Source organism: Octodon degus, unplaced genomic scaffold (assembly GCF_000260255.1).
Source record: "Octodon degus isolate 3935 unplaced genomic scaffold, OctDeg1.0 scaffold00146, whole genome shotgun sequence".
Lineage (NCBI taxonomy): Eukaryota > Metazoa > Chordata > Mammalia > Rodentia > Octodontidae > Octodon > Octodon degus.
The window spans coordinates 7,353,119-7,363,207 of NW_004524722.1; the positions used below are offsets into that span (position 1 = coordinate 7,353,119).

The 10,089-nt window shown below is 48.0% G+C and overlaps 1 protein-coding gene across 1 annotated transcript in view; it reads right to left on the reverse strand.

The window, feature by feature from the left end:
- The window catches only part of Dchs1 (dachsous cadherin-related 1), a 36,002-nt gene extending 25,913 nt beyond the window's left edge, over window positions 1-10,089 (reverse strand). Inside the window, exon 1 of the mRNA XM_004642050.3 lies at window positions 10,052-10,089. The gene's annotated coding sequence lies outside the window, so the exon portion shown is untranslated. The remainder of the gene's footprint in view (window positions 1-10,051) is intronic.

Here is a 10,089-nt window from a genome sequence, read left to right on the forward strand (position 1 = left end):
GCAGATGGCATATTCATTCAGAGACCTCAATTCCCACCAATATGCAGGCAGGTATGCACACATCTACAGACACACAAACACAAACACTTTCTTAGGGACCTCCCACAGAGAGGCACATTCACACCCTCAGACAACCCCCATACACACACAACCACACACACCCCATGGGCCAGCCCAATGTCACGTACGTGCAGACTGACAAGCCAGACACGCGCTCACACGCTTGCAGACCCACCCACAGGCTGGCGTGCTCTCACACGTGCTGCCGGGGCACTCGTGGTCAGCTCTGCGGCTGCAGCTGTGACCTCCAGGTCCCTGGGGCCTCTGTCTGGACCGTGCCTCATCACTTCCTGCTCCACGGATTCCAGTTCCAAACTGGAACTCCAGACTCTCTCCTGAGATTGTCTCATCCTCTCTCCAGCTTCTTCTCAGCACTGTCTCCCATCTGTCCAGTGTTTCTCGCTGCTTCTTCCCTAGGACTTCCTCCTCCTCCCTGTTCTTGTCTCCCTTCAGGGCTGTCCCATCCCATCACAGAGCTGGTCTGCCCTAAGCATCATCTTTCCTCCCATGTCTTGTCTTCTCTTCTGCCTCCTGCCTGGCTGTCACACCGCTTCCCCATGCAGTTTGGTCTTGGTACATGTCCTTGTTTTGTCCCCAGTCCTGTTACTTGGTCCTCTGGCTCCATCCTGCTCTCCCCCTCTATCCTCACATCTGGGCCTCTGGAACCACAGCTGGTTCTCATTAGGAGGGGGAGGGGCGAGCCTGTTCATTGGGGCCTGAAACATGATGTCAATTCCCCGCTGTAGCTAACAGAGCCCCCCTCCTGTCCCTGGCCTGTGTGTCTATAGGGCCGGGGAGCAAGGGAAACATGGGAAAGAGGTGGGCTGGTGGGGAGAAGCAGGGGGAATACAAGGGAAAGGGGTGCTCTCTAGGAGCAAGTACAGGAATGGCCTGAGGTATAGAAGGGGAAATGGGTTGGGGGTGCTGGCACAGCCTGGGCCTCCTCCCTCAATTTCCTGTCCCAGGGCCAGAGAGGGGCAGGACTAGAAAGACAACAGCGGTGAGGAGGGGGGCTATGAAAGCCAGATGGGCTAGAAGCAGAGGAAGAGGGCAGTCTTGGTGAGCGAAGGGGAGTGGGGATACAAAGTCAGGCATAAACAAAAGAGGAAGAGAGGTGAGAATGGGGTGGAGGCAGACCGAGGCAGCAGAGGAAAAAGTGAAACATGATGTCTGAACCCGGAGCCAGAGGGAGCCAGGAGCAGCCTGACCTGCAGAAGATGCTGGGAGTGGGCAGGAGCCAAAGCTGGACGAAGGGGAGTGGGAGAGGAGGTGGTAAGAAAACACTGACAAGCTAGTGTCCTTGGATATCCTAGGACAGCCCCAAGAGACAGCAGAAAGGGCAGTGTCAGTACTGGGGTCCGTCCTTCCTGAGGATGCATTCCCAGAAGGCACTTCAAGGAGAGGCTGACGACAGACGTGAGCACAAGAGGCTCTATTTCTGAGCTTTTACAGTGGGTTAAGGCCCTGTGCCAGGCAACTCAGACAGTATCTCACTTAATCATTATAACAACTCTGTAAGGAAGAAACCCAGCTTTCATTTTCCAATGAACAAAATTGAAGCTCAGAGTCAAACAGTTTTCCTGAGTCAATGCAGCCCTTACTTTGATCCTAGAATCATGCATTCTACATTACATGAGAATTAGGGAGAAGGGAAAAGATAGAGAAGAAACTAAAGGGAAGCTGAGGGAAGATTCCCAGAAGTATGGAAGCTGAAGAATGAAGAGAACTTGCAGGCAGAAGAGATCAAATGTGAGGCATCTGTAATAATCCACTTTAGTGGTGGGACTGAGATGACACAAATATGAAAGGTACAAGGAGGTGAAGGGGACAAGACTTGGTCACTAAAGGACTCTAGATTCCAGGCCAACACCCAGGGTCCAGCTGGACATTACAAAGATGCCATTAGGATATTAAAGAGTCTAAGTCAGTATTTGGGTACCTGTTGGGATCCCCACATGGAGCTCTTGTGAGCATCATTTTACAGTTGAGTAGGCAGGGCCCAGAAGTTAGGAGAGAGGCCTGGTCTAGAGACATAGACTTGGACAATACATGAGGCAACCAAAGCCACAGGGACGGAGATGGAGATGCTCGCTGGATAGGATATGTAGATGAGAAGAAATCTGGGGATTGCTCACATATAAGAGGCAACTGAAAAGATCTTTGTTCCTGGAGGCAGCATCACGAAAGTAAAAGAGGTAGCATTTCAAAAAGGATGGAGAGACTAATAGTATCTAGTGCTTCAAGTAAGACAGGAGCTGAAAAGTGGCCACCTAATGTAGCAGTAAGGAGGCCATGGGTGATGCTGGGGATAAACATTATCAGAGGAGTGATAAGTGTGCAAGATTCCTACAGTGGGAAATGAGAGAAAATGTACCAACTCACAGCCAGGCACAGACCAAGTCTGGTTCAGCATAGATTCATCCATCAACAGGTGCTTACTGCACGCCTGGATAGGGAGATGATGGCCACGGCGAGGTAGGACAGGATAGCGGTTAAGACATGGACTCCAGGGCCAACCTGCTGGATGGGATTCCCAGCTTCCCACTTACCAACAGTGGATGCTGGACAAGCCACTTAATTTTTCAGTGCTTCCATTTCCTTGTTTATCAAATAGGTATGATAATAATAGTACATTATATTCAGCAGTTAGAATGGCATCTGGCACACAATGAGCTTTGTAAGTACACAAGCTCGAGCTACTATTACAGTGGCTAAGAAGATGGGCTCTGCTTGTCAGACTAGACTTCAAAGCCTGACTTGGCTATTTAACAGCATTACTCTGGGCAAGTATTTATTTATTTATATATTTATTTCCTCTTCTGTAATACAAGGATTAAAGTGCCTTTCTAAAGTGGCTGATCTAAGAAATGAAATAATGCTCAGGAGACACTTAGCACAATGGCTGGCCCATGGGGAAGGTACGATAAATGCTTCTGCTATGTGACACACATACAATGACTCTGGGATAAGTGTTATTCCACAGACAAGGAAACTGAGTTCCACTGGAAGAAGCAGAAGACATCTAAAGTGTAGTTCTGATGGACTTCAAAGACAGTGCTTTGAAAGACCACATTGCTTCACTGGTGGAGGGCTTGGGATGCCCTTTCAAAGGGTCATATTAACAGGGGAGGGGAATGATCAGAATTTTGCTTTAAGAGAATAAATCTGGCAAGGCATAATGGGTGGTCAAAAGGAGATCAGTAATGAGGTGGTCATTGATCCAAGTAAACGGTTAGGTGAACACAGGTCAGGAGGTAAGAGTGGGAGAAGGAACATGGAGGAGACCTGTACAAATGAGGGAAAAATGCAGAAGGAGAAGACCCAAGGCACTTGTGAGATTGACTGATTGACTTCCTCAATAACTACCTACTAAACATCTACCGTGTGTCAAACACCACAGTAAGCACTAGAGGGAGAGCAGTGATGTAGACAGATCAAGTTTCTGCCTTCACAGTGATCACAAGTAAGAAGATGTGGGGAGGGATGAGCAGCATTCCAGGAGTGGAGGCTGGCAATGAGGGGCAGCTACAGACAGGTCCCGAAGTGGGGCTCTAACAAATGGAGTCCAGATTGCAGAGGAGGCCATGGAGGCTGGATCTGGCAGGAAAGGTGGAGAGATAGCCACCCAAAGATATCAAGAAGGAAGAACAAGTTTAGGGAGGTGCTAGACTGAGGGGCAAGAGAGCACAGTATAAGGACTAAGATGTTAGCAATAAAGTCAACTTGTTCTAATGGTGTTTGTAAATAGGATATCATGTCCGAATCTTGTACAGCAATTAACCTCTAAGAAGAATGTATGCAACGTATTAATTATTGAAACTGTCTCATTGCTATTTGTTTATCAATAAAATTATGGGAAAAAAATTTAAAAAAGAAAAGAAATAAAGTCAACTTGCAAGGCCCTGGGTTCGACCTCCAGGACCACATATAAAGCCCCTCCCCAAAATAACTTTCTTAAGGAGCTAAGAAAGTTACCACTCTTACTGCATGACCTGCTATCCCCATTTTCTCTTGAGGAAAGGAAGCTCAGAGAAGCAAGGTCACCCGGGTCAGAAATGACGTGAATGGGTCTGAGATGAAACTGTTCCCCTTTCTTTCCTTTCGTATTGGTCCTAGGCCCTGTAGGGCAACTTATTTCTTCCATCAAGTCATTAAAGATAAAAACAGGACAAAAAGGATAGCCTAGTGTGCTGAGGAAGTAGAGAAGAGCACCCTGACCCAGGCTTGTGGGCTCAGGCAGAACTCCCAGAGGAAGAGGCTACACTAGGGGACACGGGAACTGGAAGCTCCTTCCCACAGGCTGGAAGGGGTTAAAAATGCCCTGGTTTCAGATGGCTACCCAGGGAACATCATCACTGGAACTCAGGGAAGAAGCAAGTAGCAGGAAAGCTGGAAAAAGGCAGAGATCCTGGCGAGTGGGCGGGACATTACAGGAGAGATCAGTCTAGGATCTTCAGGGAGGGGTCTGCTAGAGAGGAGGATACAACAAGGCACTGCAGTGCCTTGTAGACTAGTGACAGGTCGCAGCGTTGTCATCTTCCATTCTTCCTAAGAACCCCAACAGATATCTGGTGCAGTGGACGTAGTCTGCATGCTCTTGATGCTCTTTAAATATCTGCTAAGTACATGAAAAAAAAAAATGGGCAGAGAGGGTAAGGAAAAAGATCCAGAGAGGGAAAGAGATGACAGGATTTGGTGAGAAAGGATAACCTGCTGAGGAGAGGAGTGGAAATGTCTCCAGTAGGATAAATGGGCTCTGTGAAAATCCCTCGATTATGAGGTCAGCTCAGTACAGGTGTCTTCTGAAGTACAAATGGGGAGAGGGCTATGCTAGGAGGTGCCTCATGTACTCATCCAAGCACGTAGTGGGACCCGGGTCACGACTGTGAGAAATGTGTGATTTTGCCATGAAGAGGTCTTAGCCTAGGGAGAGAGAGAGAAAGGGGATGAGACAAGACAACAGTGAACCAAGAGGAACTCTTGATGGAGTCAGGAATCGTAGGGTCAGGGATGGAGTCTAAGGATGAGAAAGGATTGACTGGGAAAAGAAAGGAATCAAGGGCCTTTCAGGCAGATAGAGAAATACGTGCAAAGGACCAGGAGCATGAAATAATTCAATGTCTTTGGGGAACTACAAGGTCATGACCCAGGCCCCACCACGTGGTTGGTGGTACACAAATGGATGAATACATGAGGTGCCTCCTAGCATAGCCCTCTCCTCATTTGTACTTCAGAAGACACCTGTTCTGAGCTGACCACATAATCCAGGGATTTTCTCCCTACTGGAGACATTTCCACTTCTTTCCTCAACAGTATGTGTGGAAATCAAAGTATGAGGGAAGTAGGGAAATGGAGGCAGCCAGTAAGGCTGGAGAGGTCGGGAGAAGTCAGATTCTGTTGTCATAAGCCTCACTAAAAAGCAGTGATTTTATTCAAAGAAAAAGGAAAAATACTAAAGCATGACAGTGATATGGTTGGATTTGCATTTTATGAAAGTCATTCTTTTTGCAATGAGAAGAATGAATTGGAAGAAGGAAGACTAGAGTGTAGGCAGGAGAGTTAGAAGGCTCTTGAAAAATTTCATGTGAAAAGTTAGTGAGGTAAGATCAATAGCAGAGGTGATGAATAAAAGAAGATGAGACTACAGACAGGCTAGAGAAGAGGTGACGTCAACAAGGTCTCAGGACCTTCTGGACTATGGGACATGCAAAAAAGGCAGAGTGTTACGGTTAATTTCTTCTGGGTTCTGAGCGTGTGAACTGAGTGACAATAGACATTTGGCAAAGAAGGAAGAGTTCAAGTTGGCACATAGTAAGGGACCTATGAGGTATTCAGTTAAGGTCAAGTATATGGCAAGTATAAAGCTCTAGAGCTCAGAAGAGATATATTTGGGGATCATCTGTCTGTAGGTGACAATTAAAGCCCTAGAAATGAATGAGATGGATCACCCAAAGATGTGCCTTCAGTGAGATGTTAAGAAAGGCCAAGGGCTGGTGAGATGGCTCAGTGGTCTAGAGCACCTACTTAGAACAAGCTTGGCAAAAACAAAGGGACGGCGGTTCAATCCCCCAGCACCACATGCCGGCCGGCCCCACCTCCTGGTGGGCTGAGCTGGACACACACACACACACACACACACACACACACACACACACATAAATTATTTAAAAATAAATAAATAAATAAAATTTAAAAAAAAAAAAAAAAGAAAGGCCAAGCTAGAACCTTAAGGAACAGTAACTTTAGAGGTCATGCAAAGAACCCCTCAAAGCAGAATGAGACAGAACAGCTGGAGCAGCTCTTCATGAATTCTATTTTACTATAATCATGGGCTTATTTGCCTGTCCCAACTTCCCATCACACACACAAATGCACGCTTGCATGCAACACACACACACACACACACACACACACACACAAAGTGTCAACTCCTTGAGGGTGGGAACAGTGACTTCCATCTTTGTGCTCTCAACAGCTAGCAGTATGGCTGACACATGGGTGCTCATTACACGCTAACAGAATAAAATGGTGGCTAAGAAGCCAAAGCAAGAACAATTAAAAGAGAAGAGAAAGCTTAACAATGTCAGCTCCTGCCAAGAGGTCAAGCAGTTGAGGACTTCTGAAAAAAATCCCCCAGATTTGGTGGGAGAGAGGTCACTTTCCCTGAGAGAGAACAGTTACACTGGAGGGGCATGGGTAAACGGGAAGTGAAACGGGAACAGCTGTATGCAAAAGTGAAGTAAAGTGAGAAAGCCTCTTAGCTTAAGGGAGCTGAGACACTGGGGGATCTTGATACAGACTCAGGAGGAGTGGGAGAGAGGGAGAAACTGTAGACATGGGAAAGACATGGTCTCATCAGTCAAGTGAGGTCCCCATGGAAGAGGAGGGAGGAGAGGGGATTCACAGTGCAGGTGTAGGACTCGCTTTAAACAGGAAGGACACCTATTCACATTATGAGAAGGAAGGCAAAAAGATTAAAGAGGATGCAGGTAAAATTTAAGGCAGGAGGCAGAATCCTGAGGAATTGAAATTGGATGCTCTCAATTTCTTCAGTGAGAACAGGTTTCCTGCTTTTAGTTCTTTCTTCTTTTCCAACCCCCACATCCATTCTGCCATGGAGTCCTGTTGACCCCACTGTTTAAAGAGCTCCTATATCCACTTTCTGTTTTTCCTGTGCTCCTCCAGTTCAGGCAAGCATTGCCCTCTCCCGGGTTCCTACAGGAGCCCACTGTTTTCTTCCTGCTCAGGCTCCCCCCAGTCCCGTCTCCACAAGCTGTTAGCAGTATGCCTAAAACAAAGCTGGTGATATCACTCTGAAGCTTCAAATGGTTTGATGACTCTCCGTTACTCATGGTTTAAGGAACTGCTGTGACCTACAAAATCCTGCACGATCTACGTGTCTACCTCCACTATGTACTCTCTTTTCTCTCTTCACTCCATGCTGTAAGTGCCACTTAATGAACTGCTTTGTCCCTTACACACACTCTACTCTTGCTCATGGGCTTTCCTCTCTTGCTGTGTTGGTTTAGAATGTTCTCCACCCACTCCATCTCACCTCCACCTCTCTCTTGCTTGGCTGACTCCCTATTATCTACCTTATTTATGTTTAAATGCTACTTCCTCCAGGAAGTCTCCTAATACTACCCCACAGTCTGTAAACCTCAGGAAGGCAAGAACCATGCCCTCTATGTTTACTCTTGGAATGCCAGCTCTTAACATGATATCTGGCAGAGTAGGTGTTTGGTATGTGTTTGTTGAATGAATGAACCAGTGAATTAATTAATCTACTGAAAACAATGAGGGCAAGTGGGGTGAAGAAAATAGAAAAAAAAAATCATGCATTTATTTATTGAAGGCCCAGGTGGGGGAAATTACAGAAGCAACAATTCATAGAAGTACTATTTGGTGTGGTTGAGAAATCATTCTAACTGAGGGCGAGAATTTACAAGAGCAATGTAGTCAAGGAAAGGGTAACAAAGGCCAAGGAGAAGAAGGATGGTCCATGGAGGACAACACAAAGCCAGGACAGAGCAGATTAGGCAAAATCAGAGGTAAGGCCAAGCAGTCACTGAAAGTTAAAGAGTCTGAGGCTGAGAGTTTAGCTCAGTGGTGTAGCACCTGCATGGCAAGGGTCCTGAGTTCAATTCCCAATAGGCGCCCCCCTGCTAAAAAAAGTTAAAGACCCTAATATGACAAGGGCATCTGAAAGCTGAAATGATAAAGCGGACTGTGGGTATAGAGTAAAGCAGATGAGAAGTTTAGCGATCAAACAGTTCTATAGAGTGCTCTTTGCAGGCAAGGCAAAGGTAACAGAAGACATGGAGGTCAAGAAACCATGCATGTTTTAGGGGGTCACTTTAAAACCATGGCCGAGTCTGGGAGTGGTGGCACATGCCTGTAATCCCAGCACTAGGAAGGCTGAAAACAAGAGGATCACTACAAGTCCGAGCTGCGTAGTGAGACCCTGCAAGGAAGAAAAAAAAAAAAAAAAAAAAGACCAAATCTAGGGTAAAGGAATGACTGGTCTAATTCTCAGTGTTCAGGGAACAAGGAGGTGAGCTCAGAAGGTCTGTGGGTGATGGGGTAGTGGGGTGATTATAATAAGGCAAGGAGATTGTTTAGCAGTCGGGACAGCTCTCCCATGAGTGTCTCCTAGTGGTTGGACAAGTGGCTGCATGGTGAGAGCAACAGCAACACAGCCTCTTGTTCGTGTACAGCCTCTGACACACTTGCTATGCATGAACTGTTCTGCTAAGTGCAGTATATATATAACCTACATGATGTGCTTGCTGGGACAGCATCACCAACGGATATATACTGCTGGGACGACAGTGTCTCCTGAAAGGGGCTGGCAGTAAGAATGTCGCTTATGGTACATGTTCGCCATGACCAGATCCTGTGGGAATTGATTGGTTACAATATTTCTGCTGTGGGTCTGTGTTGTCCTGAAAGCATCTTGGATGGGTGCATGTGGCTTGATCGTCTCTACAGCGAGTGTGTACTGGTTGTGACAGTGCGTCTTGGCAGTGTGTGATGGTTGTGAAGGTATGGCTTGCTTAAGAATCTATGCTGCCTAGGACTGTGTCCCCTGTGGGTGGAGTAGAGCTGTGATTGTGTCCCCTGTGGATATTTGAAAAGTTGACATAAGCGACAATATTTTTCTGGCCTATGACCTTGTGGCTGTCAGCCCAGCCCATGCCACACTGAGTTCATTGTGCTTCTAGACCTCTCTTTCCCTACCCCCTCCACATGGGACCCAGGCCTGGGGTGACCTCTCTCTGTCCCCTGCCCAGGATTCTGATCTGGGAATCCTGACACAACGTCCTAGTAGCTTTGGCATCAGTTCCCACTATGAGCATCAGTTTGGGTGACCCACCTCCACTTCTGGCTAGGCATGTGTCGCCTCTGCTTCTTTTTACTTTTCCCTGCTCAGTTCCTTTGTCTCTCAGTTTGTCTGTCACACACCCATCCTCCACATTCTGACACATGGCTCCCAGAGAACCTAGCACAACACACACACACACACACACACACACGCGTGCGCGCGCACACACGCACATAGGGGACCCGATCACTATGACAGACACACACTCTCGGACCCTATACGCACCGACTCAGGGTGGCACACACACACACACACACACACACACACACACACACACACTGGCAGACACGCAACAGACACACAACCTCGCGGGACACGCACTGACTCACACTCGGGCGATGCGCGCACACTACGAGTAGCACACACACCCTCCCTTGCCTGCACCCCGTAGCCCCTAACGCCGCCACGCACCCAGACTCGGCGACACACGCACACAAAGACCCCCAGGCCCTGCCCCCGCTTGCGCCGCTCGGCCTCGTCCCGCAGGCCCGGCCCCCTCCCCCATTGTCTCGGGCGCAGAACAAAGCCCCCGGTCCGCCGCAGCCCGGGACAGAACGGCCGGGACGGCGAGGGCGCGGCCGGACGGGCTGGGCGCACGGCACTGACCTCTGCGCGGCTCCTCGCCCGGGCCGGGGCGCCGTCCG